Genomic DNA, 10,368 nt, shown 5'->3' on the forward strand with positions numbered 1-10,368 from the left:
ACAGGAAACTGGATAAAAAGCTCCTAGAAAAGGAGTTGAGGAAACACACCCTCTTTGTGCCTTTTGTCTGGCGGGAAAGCAGACGCCCAAGAAGGGGAAGGAAAAGACAGAACAGATAAGCACTCGGGGAATGGGCTAGGTCGTGGCGCCCTGGGGCGGAGCACTCCCGCGCCTTGGAGCCTGACGAGCTACAGTTCCCCGTAGTACTCGGTCTCTGTGAGGGCTTGGTGAACTCAGCCTGAGCTCGCCATGTTTTCCCGTGTGACACGGCCCCACGACTGTCCCACGATCTGCAGAGAACCCAGCCTTGTGATGCCTTTCCTTGTCATCATTTCCCTGCGAATTTCACGCAGGAGAGAACAGGACACACAAGAAGCTTTTCCTCTCCTTGCCTCCAAATTTTGAACTTGATGACCAACCTCAGCGATCATCCCACCCCAATCCACCCCCCACAGGTCAAACCCCTGGGAACCTGAAAAAAGAAATTGAAACATATCTTTAAGTTGTCAGAAAAACAAAAACAAACATGAGGCACCTGGACCAGGATGTGGAGGAAAGGAGCCCTCCTGCAAACTATGTGGCCACCATGACAGACAGTAGGAGGGTCCCCCCAAAAAATTAAAAATAGAAATACCGTATGATCCAGTAATTCCATTACCCAAAGAAATGAAAACATTAATTGAAAAGACACATGCACCTCTGTTTATTGCAGCGTTATTGACAATAGCCAAGATATGGAAGCAACCTAAGTGTCTATAAACAGATGAATGGATAGAAGTGTCTATCTACAGGTGTGTACATATATGCAATGTAATATTAGCCATAAAAAAAGAATAAGACTTTACCATCTGTATCAATATGTGTGGGCCCAGAGGGGATTATGTTAATTGAAATAAGTCAGACAGAGAAAGACAAATACCATATAATTTCACTTCCATGTGGAATCTAAAAGAAAAAAAAAGAAATAAAGAAGAACAAATGACAACAAAAAAAACAAAACAAAATAAACAGACTCATAAATACAGAGAATAAACTAGTGGTTGACAGAGGGATGAGAGTATGAAATAAAGGGATTAAGAGGTACAAACTTCTGGTTATAAAATAAATAAGTCACAGAGATAAAAAGCACAACATTGGGAATATAATAAATAATTTTGTAATAACTTGCTATGGTGACTACAGTTATCATGATGAGCACTGACCAGTGTATAGAATTGTCAAATCACTATGTTGTACACTGGTAGCTAAATTAGCACTGTGCCAACTGTACTTCAATAATAATAGCAATAATATTCCTGAAAAAGAAGGAAGGGGAATGAAGGGAGGGAGAGAGAGAGAGAGGAAGAAAGAAAGAAAAGAAAGAAAGAAGAAAGAAAGAAAGAAAGAAAGAAAGAAAGAAAGAAAGAAAGAATAAAGAAAGAAAAAGAAAGAAAGAAAGAAAGAAAGAAAGAAAGAAAGAAAGAAAGAAAGAAAGAAAGATGAGGAAGGAAGGGGAAGAGGAGAGGAGAGGAGAGGAGAGGAGAGGAGAGGAGAGGAGAGGAGAGGAGAGGAGAGGAGAGGAGAGGAGAGGAGAGGAGAGGAGAGGAGAAATCTCCAGCCTGGGAGGGTGGGAGAGAAAGCAAGCAAGCAAGCACGCTCCAGCCTGGGGTGCCTAAGGAATTCCTAGACAATCACGGGACACCCCACTCTCTCAGATCGGTAGGGGGGCCTTGAGGGAGAGAGAAAGAAGCTGTCAGGGACCCGAGCCCTTTGCCCGCTGGAGAGAGACGGGAGAGTGCCCGGAGTGGGAAGCGACCAGTGCTGTCCCAGCGCTCTCTGAGCAGGCCTGGAAAGCCGATGCGCAGCGGGACAGAGGCCTCTCCGCGCCTCAGCTCCCCTTCTCCGGCCTGGACTCCGTTCTTCCCACCCACACAGCCCACCCCTCAGCTCCCGGGCTGGGTCCCAGGGGTGCAGGCGGCCGGCAATCGCTACCGCCCCCGGACCCTGCTGGCGCCCGAGACCAGGCACAGACCCCCGGGGAACGCAGCACCAGGTCCGCGGAGCCCCGCGCCCCTCCCCACACCCCATCCCCTCCCCTGTCTAGAAGGTCGCGTCCGTCGGGATACGGCCACAGACCAAGCGAGCTCGGTATGGGATCCTCTCCCTCTTTAGCTTATGTGTCCTTAGAGAAGTCCTTTAACTTCTCGGCTTTCATATTTCTAGAAGGAGACCGTTCTCCGGATTCGCTGAGGATTTTCGCAGCTAAGGCCTCCCCGACTGGGCTGTAACTGGGTCTTCGTGGCCCTAGTGGGAGGAAAGAGGACAAAGTGAGAAATTAACAAATTGAGAATTTGCAAAAGCCCTATGACTCACAACACCGAACAAGTTTACAAGTTATGCTGAATGACACAAACGAAGCTCCAATTGTCCTAACACTGGCTGGTTCAGACCCTCTGTTTCAAGATTAAGACCAAAGGCAAGCTGATGTGACTATGGAAAAACAGCCAGCAGTAACAAGAATGTACAACTGATGCACACAACAAAGTTGTGCGAAATCTCCAAAACATGTTGAGTGAAAAACCATCCAAAATTCAAGAACACAATTCAAGGAAGGATTCTGCTCAGGAGCCATGGCCTAACAGAAACCTTGACTTCAGACATCTAGCCTCTACAACTAAGACCATCAATGTTTGTTTTAAGCCTTCCAGCCTTGGGTATTTTGTTACGGCAGCCCTAGGAAACTCCTAGGGTGAAAGTGTCCTATATCTTCTTTGTGGTGATGGTTTCATGTGTGGGTACATTTGTCAAAATTCATTGAAATGTGTGCATTTTGTTGTATTGTTGTGCCCAAGATTGCAAATCCGAGAAAACCACCAAGGAACCAACACTGATGCAAGTACATGAGGGTTTATTAACAAACTCGAGCTTGGGTCCAAGTATACCCAACACAGCGGAGCAGGGACTTGGACCCCAAGGTGGGTTACAGCTGGTTTTTTATGGGCTGGTCTAGGGGTAAGGTGGGGTTTTTCAGTAAGGGTAGAGGTGTGAGAATCTCCAGTAAAGAGGTCTCACAAGCTCTTGCTTCCTTATTCCAATAAGGGCATGCTTTGTGATTTTGTCTGTAGCCAGGGTAAGGTAGAGTTCAGTTCCTGGTCACAGTGGCCTGGTCATAGTGGGCTGAGATGGCTGCCAAAGCTACAATGGCTGTACTCATGCCAATGTTAAACTTGAATGGCCCTAATTCTCTCGACCTCCACAGTATATACATTATGCTTCAATCATGTTGATATTTTTAAAATAGGCATCACAATATGGACCACTGTAAAATAAACCATCATAATTGAGTTCCCCAATCCAGTTACTTCTTTAAAAAAGAATTGCTAGATCCAGTGATCTATAATTCAACAGATAAGCCCATGACTCAAGGAGGAAATAGATAACAGCAAATCCCAACTCCCTTAAAGGAGGAACTATTAAGAGATATCAGATAAAAGATGAATTATTTGAAGGAACAACACGTGGAAAGATGCTTGGGTTTGTTCCCAGATTTAGGAGACGGAGTACAGAAGGTGGTATTCAAGTGCAATGCACTCCCAGATGACTCCGAGTAGTTGCTAATGAAGGACCCCTTCCCCCACTCTCATCTAATCCGGAGAGTGAAGCTGGCAGAGCTAGCTGCACAGCTTTGTCCCTCCCTTCTGCACGCAGAGGTGGTGTGTGCCTTTCGGGTCCCAGGCTGTCTCTGACCAGCTCCAGTCCCGGCTCTCCCTTGGTAGTGAAGTTTCCTGAGGGTGTGAACTACCTGGAAACTGAAGTTGCACTGGAATGAAATTTGTGTCAAGATTATAAAAAAATAGGCTGAAGAGCAAAGACATCACGGGGAATTAGCTCAAGTGGTAGAGCGCTCGCTTAGCATGCGAGAGGTAGCGGGATCGACACCTGCATTCTCCAGCTTTTGCACCCCTGTCAGGCTCCCCCAATTCCCGGGCTGCATGGGCATCTGGAGAGATGTACACCAGGCAGACTTCTCTTTAGCTCATCTCCCCTGAACGCTTATGTGCTGGTTTAAAAAGAAAAAAATAAAACATAAAATGTTACATACAAAACCAAAAAAGGAACAGATAGATCAAAATGTCTTTTACAAACACAGGTTTTGGGGCCTCTGCTCAAAGTTAATAAAAAATGTGGTAGGAAAACCAAACTTTCTCCTTTGGGGTACGAAGTGTGAGGAACAGCCTGAGAATTGTGTCAGGAGGCACACATAGGAGAATCTGGATTTTATTACATCTTAATTTCTTTTCATAAAATACATCTTACACTTTGTAAACAATAAATTTTATTTTTATTTTTATCATGATATTGCTTTAGTATTTCATTCACAGTGACAACCCATGGTATGATAGCTAATGTAAATTTGTCTATCAGATTCTCTGAGAGTTGGCTAAGTATTAAGAAGAAGACAAAGAAGGAAAGAGGGATTTGGAAGGACGATGGGAAAAGATGTGAGCTAGCTATTAATTCTGCTTTCAGGTATGCCTTCACTAAGAAGGCAAGGTCCAGTGCTTTGCTTATCTCCCTGAATTTTCTGAAAATGTGCTCAACATATATTGGGCTCCAGATTTTCCCTTAACTACCAAGAGGAACCACATTTTTACAGATGTATTTTTGAAATTGCAAATTATTCCATTTTACTTAGAAAGAGCATGAAGTTCTCATTCAGTTCAATTGGCCCTAGCAGAGTCATGCTGACGGGGGCTTTGATCTCTGTGCTGGATTTTGGGAGATCCTGTGGGTCCTTAGGGCTGCTGCCAATGTTTTGCCCTTTCATCAAACATCTTTCTCTTCTCCCCCTCCCAAATCTCCCTCTTTGACACTACATGATCCTTCTCAGTATTGCCCGATAGTGATCAAAGTAGAAAAACATTTTTATTGATTAAATGTGCTTATCTCTTTCCTTGTTTATAAATTTTGCCAATAAATGTTACAAATAATAATGCATGTTGATGAATTTGTTTCTCATATGAGAATCGCATTCTTAGGATGTGCACTCCTCATAAACTGGGACCATGAAGAAGGACCCTGCCCTGAAGCTGCCCAAAACCATCTGCAGTTCCAGAAGGTCAGTGCCTCATGCCTGTCACTCTTTGGATCATGCCCTCCTAATCTTCCCCAACCACATTTCCTTCTCACACATAGGAATTGTTGTGGATTTGTCAGGCTCAAGACTTAAAAAAAAAAAAAAAAAAACATTATTTATTTTGGAGATTGAGACAAAGAGAGAACAGGGGGAGAGCCAGAGGGAGAGAATCTCTAGCAGACTCCTTGCTGAAAGTGGAGCCTGTTGTGGAACTTGATCTCAAGACCCTGAGATCTGGACCTAACCCAAGACCAAGAGTCAAAGGCTCAACTGACTGAGCCACCCAGGCTTCCCGAAAGGCTCAAGCTTCTTATTCACTATCCAGTCTTTACTGAATCTCAAATGACTCTCTCCTTCAAGGCTTCTAAATATGTGTATATCATTTCTCCACACATCAAATACTAATAAAATCCCTACTTGATATTAGTTATAGTTAGAGGAAATGCCTATGTTCTTATCTTAAACAAGAATTCTGCTTGGGTGGAAAACAAATTTGAAGTTCTCTACACTCTGGGACACGAGCTAATTTAGGGTCCACTGAGATGACAAGGGAAAATCCCTCTTCTATTGGCCTGTGGAAGTGAAGGTCTAGATAGTAGTAAGAAAGATGTGGTTGCCAAGTGGACCAGAGAAAGAGAGGTAGGGATGGAGGAAGGAGAATCTAAAGAGCAATGTATCACTTCCATTTGTTTTCCCTTTTGGCCATGAGAGTCTTGAGGTCTGCAGCAAGAAATTTTCATAAGTTTTTTCAGATGGAAATGGAAACTGTAGGCTATCTCTAGGTATGTTACCTGGATTAATACATGTACAGCATCAAGAACAGGTCTAGACCACAGAAATTGCTCCATAAATTAATACTAGTGCTGCAGTTTCTGTGTAGGTCACTGGCCTCACCCTCTGGGCCTGGTGCTAAGTGCTTCAGCAATGAATCTACAGATTAAGGTTAAAATGCTCAAGATACAATACTGGCTCCCCTCCAAGGTTCATCATCGCTCCCTGAGCCCTACAAGAGAAAAATGCCATGTGCAGCTTCAGGAATGGGTATTCTCTGAGAAATCTAAGAAATCTCCACTACAGACTAGCATAACTGTGAGGACATTGAGGCTCAGATCAAAGTTGAAATGGAGGCAAGAAGATCAAGATCTTTTAATGGAATACCCAGGTGGACAGCTTGCAACAGACAAAATACTGAGGTCAAGTGTGTTGATTCTATATCCAGAATTGGAGAAGAATGTGGAAGAGTGTCCACTGCACTTAGAAAGGAGAAGAGGGGCAAACGTGGTCATTCTCTCAGGCTAACAGCAAACTATTATTTCAGAGTCACTATCCCCACAGATATTCAGTTCTGGGAAGGGACTGATATTGGCGGTTGCCTTCTCTGCCTTTCTTTGAAACTATTAATCCACCCAACTTAACAAAGCTTGTGTTTTCCACTTAGACCTACTGGTCTCAAAATTCTCTCGCAGTCGTTCCTCTTGTCCCCATCCTGGGCGACAGACAGGTTTCACCTTTGGGAAGTTGAACAAAATTAGGTCTTTGGTTTTCTGGGGCTTCTCTAGGAAATGGGAGTAGGGCTTTCCAGTGGCCTGGCCCAAGGATGTGATATGGATGGCTTGAGGCCCTGGACTTAGAGAGGCTGCCCCATTACTTCTCTCTGGCAGCCATGCCTACAATGAACATTAATGATCACAGCTCGGGAGCAGGCTGGAATAGACATGGTATGTCCACATCTGGAATGTGTTCTCTTTACTTCCAAGAGGTCAAGAAAGTGAAACTGGGAAGACGTGACAAGGCTTTCCAAGGAAGTCCCCATCCTTCACACTTGAGGTTCAGAGATTTGCCCATGGCAATGTCTGATCATCTCCACCCTCAATCTGGTCCTGGCTGGGGCAGCCCCAGCAACAAGGAATGAACTCAAATGAGAGTGGGGTGTGGTCAGTCTGCCCATGGGTGGGCTACAGCAATTAGCTCAAGTGGTAGAGCACTTGGTTAGTTTAGAGGTGTCCTAAACAACCCCCCTTCCTTAGTTTGTATATTGCTTGCTCTCCTATTTACAAACCTGAAGCTTCTCCCCTGGGAAAAGATCCAAGAAACTTTGTCTCCTCTGTTGTACTTTGTTACTGTTCCTCATGGAGAGCCTTGATCCACCATCCAGCGTCCCTTCCTTCCTACTCCTGCCCCAGGCTTGGCATTTCTAAGTACTCTGGTCCCAACTCAAATTTTCCTTCTTCAGACAAGTAAAGCTAAAATGGCGCCTGCACAGTCTCTCACTCCTTGTCCTATCTTCTTCACAAATGTTATGTCTTCCAGAAAGTTTGTTTTTAAAGTTATTGGTTTGTTTTTCTCTTTCCTAGAGCTTCCTGAGTGCCCAGGCACAGTCTGTACAGACCACTGAATCTTACTGTACCCCCAGCACCTAGAGTGAAGGTTCTATGACATATGGCCACTGCCTTGGCCAGATGCAGTGGGTGGTGCGGGAAAATCAAACAGATTAATTCTTCAAAAAATTATCCCACCACATCTCTAAAATCTAAAATAACATCCACTAACTCATTCTGCTTCTTTCTTGTGCTTTCTTCATCTTCCTGTTTTTCTTACATTTGACTGATAATTGGCAATTTTAGGTGTTTTTTTTTTTTCAAATGATGAACTAGATTTGCTATATTCCAGCTAATCCCTGTTTTTCCATTTACCATTCTTTTTTCTGTCTTTCTTTAGAGTCTCTTTCTGTTTCTTACTCCTTATATTAAATGCACAGATGATTTATTGTAATGCTCTAGAACTAAAGAGTATTTAAGGATAGAGTTTTAAACTAGAGAGCAGTTTCTGCAGAATCCAAGAAATAAGTCATTCAAAATTCCCATTTTTTTGATCATCTAAGGAGTCTGAAAGTATGTTTTCGATTTTTCTCTAAGGTGTTCTTTTGAGAATTAATATTTTGTTTGCACTTATGTTTGTTCTTTTAATAGTGTCTAAATTTATTTTGTGTGTCAATTGTATGTATCAATATATGATGATATACATGATATAAATGTTATGTATATGACATTCGAGCCCACGGATGAACATTAACACTGACGACTAAAAATGGGAAATTCAGATATTATGTACCTCGTAAAGTGATGCACATAATGCCTCTCAAATTTTACTGTTGAAATATTTGAAACTGAAACTAAGTGAGCCTGTACCTCTAACTACCAGTTTACAAGGAGTAGAGCAAATTGAAAAATATGTCAAGGGATGCCAAGAAGATGAGATTGAATAAATCCACAGTGTAGGAAATTATGTAGGATAAAAAAAAAATATAGTCCCTTCAACAAGTCTGTTGGCATAACCAATAATCTGTATGATCCTAGAATAGTGGATACATGTTATTGTACATTTGTCAGAACCCATAGAATGTATAACACAAAGAGTGAACCCTAATGTTAACTATGGACTTCAGTCAATGATAATAATGTATCAATATTGATTCACCTGTTATAACAAATGTCCCACACTAACACACAATATTAATAATAGGGGAAACTATACAGAAGGAAGGGTGACCTTGTCTACTGGGAACTATGTAACTGGCTCGATTTTTCTTCAAATCTAGAAGTGCTCTAAAAAATAAAGTATATTAGTTAACTAACGACAATTTTAAAAGAAAAGCAAGGGATCATCTATGAACAAAGAGAGACTTAAAACACTAAAGAAAGTGTGGGTTTTGTTTAAACTGCTTTCCTTCAGGCCACTATGATCTCCTTGAAATTGTAAAATCCAGTGGGAACGTCTATATTTCTTCTTACTTGGGGTTGTAGTTTTTGCGATACTCTCCGTCCTTCTCCCTATCACATAGGAAGAGTAAGATCTCTTCCTTGGATTTAGATAGCACCAATTAGTTCTCCTTTAAAAAAAAAAAAGATTTTTATTTATTTATTCATGAAAAGCACACAGAGAGAGGCAGAGACACAGGCAGTTAGGGAGAAGCAAGCTCTATGCAGGGAGCCTGATGTGGGACTTGATCCTGTAACTCCAGGATCATGCCCCGCACCAAAGGCAGGTGCTGTACCGCTGAGCCACCCAGAGACTCCCCCAATTGGTTCTCCTTGAACTCTTCAGGGGCTTTTGTATCTCCACTTTTTCTCTATCTTTCTCTATAAATATTCTTTGAGGTTCTGTCCTTGGGCCACTTCTTATCTCAAGCTAATTTGGGGGGAGGGCAGGAATCTGTGACGATTCTTGTACGTAAAGAATTCCGCAAATGTGATCCCCTTCTCACCAGGAGGTTCAGAACTATTGCCTTATACCTGTGCTACCCAATAGAGATATGCATCATACACATAATTTTAAATGTTCTAGCAGTCACATTAAGAAAGCAGAGGGCAGCCCGGGTGGCTCAGTGGTTTAGCGCTGCCTTCAGTCCAGGGCCTGATCCTGGAGATCTAGGATCGAGTCCCACGCTGGGCTCCCTGCATGGAGCCTGCTTCTCTCTCTGCACGCGTCTCTCATTAATAAATAAATAATTTAAAAAAAAAAAAAAAGCAAACAGAAACAAGGGAAATTAATACCACGCTTTATCTAACACTATATCCGAAATATTATCAATTCAACAGTGATCAATATAAAAATTGTTAATGAGGGATTTTACATTCTTTTTCTCTCTTACTAAGTTTTTGAAATATGTTATATATTTTACACTCATAGCACATCCCATTTCAAAGCATATTTCAAATACTTTATAGCACATATCATTAGTGGCTACTGTATTGAGTAGTACAGCCCTATACAATTTATTTCTCTGTGCTTCATTACAAGCCCTATCTATATTCTGAAGGGTCATCTCTCCTGAGTTTCAACCTTTATCCATAACCCCTCACTGATATCTCCACCCCTCACTGATATCTCTGAATATCATCCCATGATATTTCAGAACTAATAGAACATGGCAAGAACCTAATAATTTCTCTCTCCAAATCTGCTTTAGTGAAGAATATCCACTCTTGGAAAAAGCACCACCAACCATGCAATGGACCAAGCAAGAGACTCCAGGACTTTTCTGTCCCTTCTCATCATCTGCATTCAGTTGTTCACTACATTCTATGAGTTCTACCTCTTTGTCTAAATTAGAAACACTAGCTTCTTTTCATTTTTCCCTTTTGATAACTCAAGTGAATTTTGTCTCAAGGTCTTTGCATTACTATTCCGTCTGCTTCAAGGCTCAAGAGTCTTCATATACTTAACTTTCCACATATTTAGACTCACCTCAA

Source organism: Vulpes lagopus, chromosome 10 (genome assembly GCF_018345385.1).
Source record: "Vulpes lagopus strain Blue_001 chromosome 10, ASM1834538v1, whole genome shotgun sequence".
NCBI lineage: Eukaryota > Metazoa > Chordata > Mammalia > Carnivora > Canidae > Vulpes > Vulpes lagopus.